The 4,351-nt window shown below is 39.6% G+C and overlaps 1 pseudogene; it reads left to right on the top strand.

Annotated features, from left to right (window-relative positions):
• Positions 1-2,159: 2,159 nt before the first annotated feature.
• LOC129027073 (cell division cycle protein 27 homolog) lies at positions 2,160-3,769 on the top strand (annotated as a pseudogene).
• The last annotated feature ends 582 nt before the right edge of the window (positions 3,770-4,351 follow it).

Below are 4,351 nucleotides of genomic sequence, written 5' to 3'. Positions count from 1 at the left end.
CTCTTTCCATACTGCTCAATGAAAAGAAAGATTCATCTGTGTGAGATGAATGAACACATAAAAAAGAAGTTTCTCAGAATGCTTCTGTCTAGTTTTTATGTGAAGATATTTCCTTTTTCACCATAGTCCTTAAACCATTCACAAATATCACTCTGCAGATACTACAAAAAGGCTATTTCCAAACTGCTCCATGAAAAGAAAGGTTCAACTGTGTGAGATGAATGCAGACATAAGGAAGAAGTTTCTCGGAATGATTCTGTCTAGTTTTTATGTGAAGATAATTCTTTTTCACTACAGGCATCAAACGGCTCAGAAATATCCATTTGCAGATTGTACAAAAATACTGTTTCCAATCTGCTCAATCAAAAGAAAGGTTCTTCTCTGTGATATGAATCCAGGCATCACAAAGAAGATTCTCAGAAAGCTTCTTTTTAGTGTTTTTGTGAAAATATTTCCGTTTTCACCATAGGCCTAAAATCGCTGCAAATATCCATTTGTGGATTCTACAAAAAGACAGTTTTGAAGCTGCTCAATCAAAAGAAAAGTTCAACTCTGTGAGATGAAAGCACACATTGCAAAGCATTTTCTCAGAAAGATTCTGTCTAGTTTTTATGTCAAGGTATTTCCTGTTTCATCATAGGCTGTGAAGGGCTCACAAATATCCATTTGCATATTTTAAAAAAAGACTGTTTCCAAACTGCTCAAACAAAAGAAAGGTTCAAATCTGTGAGATGAATGCACACATCAGAAAGAACTTTCTCAGAATGCTTCTGTCTAGTTTTTATGTGAAGATATCTCTTTTTCACCTTAGGTCTCAAATGGCTAAGAAATATCCCTTTGCAGATTTTACAAAAAGACCGTTTCCAAACTGCTCAATAAAAAAAAGTTTCAACACTTTGAAATGAATACACGCATCAAAAAGAAGTTTCTCAGAAAGCTTCTGTTTTCTTTTTATTTGAAAATATTTCCCTTTTCACTGTAGGCCTCAATGGGCTCAGAAATATCTCTTTGCAGATTCTACAAAATGACATTTTAGAAAACTGCTGGATCCAAATTACACCATTATGGCTCACACACTGCAGCCTCAACTTCCCCAGGGTTAGGCTATTCCTCAAGGGATCCTACAGCCTCGGCCTCCCAAAGTGTTGGGGTTAAAGGTGTGAGACACCAGAACCCGGCCTGAGTTAATACATCTGGTCTCACTACGTCTTAACCACACACCCATGAAGAACTCAAGTGAAGAGAGAGTTGGCAAGAGACTCTCAGCATTCTCTCCCGAAAGCAGTGAGGTGGATGGCAGACGTGTGTCCCGAGCTCCTGGGGTTTTAGGTGACCATGTGTAGAGGAGAGATTTCCAATGTTTCCAGAGAGGCATGAGCCACAGTTATTCGGGGCATCCGAACAGGAGATGGGGTTTCTGACAGCAACTTAAAGGCCAGAAAGGGCCAGAATCTGCCAAGGCCCATGTCCCAGGGTGGGGCCAATGGAACCCAAGGTAGAGGGAGTCAGTGGTCCTCACAGAGAGGACTCCAGCCCTAGGCCCCGCTGTGCAGAGCAAATCAGAGGGAAGAGAGTCCTTCGTCCTACATGCCACATCCCTCCACTGAACTTGGGAGTGGATCTGTTTCCCAAACATGAGGTGATATTCGCTTTGCAATGGATCACAAGGGGCTGGGCTTTCCAGAGTCGGCAGGATGAAGAAGTCATTCTGGCTAGGCCACCCCCATCCCCCGGTAACTGTTGAATTTAAATGAGCCGAGGCTGGCCGGGACGGAGCCGCTACAGGGGGGAGGGTGGTGGGTGGGGTGGGAGTTTCCTGAGGCACTGCAGAAATTGGGCCTCTGCCTCGAGGATGACACTGCTGCAGGAACCCGTCCAGGCTGCTATATGGCAAGAACTAGACCACTATGCTTACCGAGATGGGGTTTTCCTCACAGAACGACTTTATGCAGAAGTACTTTCAGAAGAAGCCTTGTTTTTAATGGCGACCTGTTCTTACCTGCCAGAAAAGGCCTATAAAGCATATAGACTCTTGAAAAGACACAGTTGTCCTACAGCACAATGCAAATACCTGCTTGCAAAATGTTGTGTTGATCTCAGTAAGCTTGCAGACTGGGAACAAATCTTATCTGGTGGAGTGTTTAATAAGCAGAAAAGCCATGATGATATTGTTACTGAGTTTGGTCATTCAGTTTGCTTTCCCCTTCCATTGTTGGGACGTGTATATTGCAAGACAGATCGGCTTGCTAAAGGATAAGAATATTACCAAAAGAGACTTAGTTTAAATCATTTCCTCTAATATCCCTTTGAATCATTATGTGAAATAGGTGAAAAGCCAGATCCCGACCAAATATTTAAATTCACATCTTTACAGGACTTTAGCAACTGTCTGCCCAACTCTTGCACAACACAAGTACCTAATCACAGTTTATGTCACAGACAGCCTGAGACCATTCTTATGGAAACACCCCAGGACACAACTGAATTAAACAGAGTCAATTTAGAATCTTCCAATTCAAAGTACTCCTTGAATACAGATTCCCCAGTGTCTTTTATTGATTCAGCTGTAATTTCACCTGAAACTGTCCCACTGGGAACAGGAACTTCCATATTATCTAAACAGGTTCAAAATAAACCAAAAACTGGTCGAAGTTTGTTAACAGGACCAGCAGCGTTTAGTCCATTTACCCCAAGTTTTGGGATTTTGCCATTAGAAACCCCAAGTCCTGGAGATGGATCTTATTTACAAAACTACACTAATACACCTTCTGTAATTGATGTGCCATACACTGGAGCCCCTTCAAAAAAGTCTGTTGCCAGAATTGGCCAAACTGGAGCAAAGTCTGTCTTCTCGCAGAGTGGAAATAGCCGAGAGGTAACTCCAATTCTTTCACTAACAGAAAGTTCTGGTCCATAAATAACTACAACACCTCAGGTAATGAGCCCCACTATGACATCTCCCCCAAATGCACTGCATCGAAGAAGTTCATGACTCTTTACTAGAGACAGTTCCACAACCAAGGAGAATAGGAAGAAATTAAAAATGAAGTTTCCACCTAAAATCCCAAACAGAAAAACAAAAAGTAAAACTAATAAAGGAGGAATAACTCAATCTAATATAAATGACAACCTGGAAATTACAAAATTTGACTCTTCCATCAATTCAGAAGAGGAAATATCCACAATCACACCTCAGATTCAGGCTTTTAATCTACAAAAAGCAGCAGCAGAAGGCTTGTTGAGCCTTCTTCATGAAAGGGGGAAAGGTTATTTAGCTTTATGTTCATACCACTGCAAAGAAGCTATAAATATTTTGAGCCATCTACCTTCTCACCACTACAATACTGGTTGGGTACTGTGCCAAATTGGAAGGTCCTATTTTGAAATTTCAGAGTACATGCTAGCTGAAAGAATATTCTCAGAGGTTAGAAGGATTGAGAATTGTAGAGTTGAAGGCATGGAAATCTACTCTACAACACTTTGGCATCTTCAAAAAGATGTCGCTCTTTCATTTCTGTCAAAAGACTTAACAGACATGGATAAAAATTCACCAGAGGCATGGTGTGCTGCAGGGAACTGTTTCAGTCTGCAACGGGAACATGATATTGCAATTAAATTCTTCCAGAGAGCTATCCAAGTGGATCCAAATTATGCTTATGCCTATACTTTATTAGGGCGAGAGTTTGTCTTAACTGAAGAATTGGACAAAGCGTTAGCTTGTTTTTGAAATGCTACCAGAGTCAATCCTAGACATTACAATGCATGGTGAGTGGTAATGAATTGTAAAGACAAAGTCTTGTTGATGGTGCTGGTAGTCACTAATTTTTCTTGTTAGATAGCTCTTTATTGTCATGAATTTGATTACTAATACTTAGGAATGGTACATAATGGTCAATAACCTCAAACTAACTTTTTTAATGAAATGTATGTCTTTAACAAACTCTTCAGTTAACTAATGATAATAGAATACGAGATGCTTATACTCAACAGTTTCAGTCTTCTACAAAACTTTTGCAGATACTGTAGTTGTGTTTTGTTTTTTTGCTTGTTTAGTTTTGTGACTTGATTTGTTACTTTTTCTTCAAACACAGAAATGGTGATTGGGACAAAAAGTGCTTGGGAAATTGGAAAGGAATAGAATAATTCACTTATTGGATAATAGAAAAAAACACTGAAAAAGTTCACTAGTTGCTTTTTGACAATGTTCCAGTTTATTGAGTTACTATTAAGAACTTAATGTATCCTTTATTTAGCAGTATCTCTGTTTTACTTTTTTGTATTTGTGTATAAGTAGACACATAGGAAATTACTACCCAGGTCATATTGTTATCAACTGAATAACATATGAAAA

This window comes from Pongo pygmaeus, chromosome 22, assembly GCF_028885625.2.
Source record: "Pongo pygmaeus isolate AG05252 chromosome 22, NHGRI_mPonPyg2-v2.0_pri, whole genome shotgun sequence".
NCBI classification, from domain to species: Eukaryota; Metazoa; Chordata; class Mammalia; order Primates; family Hominidae; genus Pongo; species Pongo pygmaeus.
Note: the sequence above shows the minus strand (reverse complement) of the source record. Positions and strands in the feature narration are given on the sequence as shown.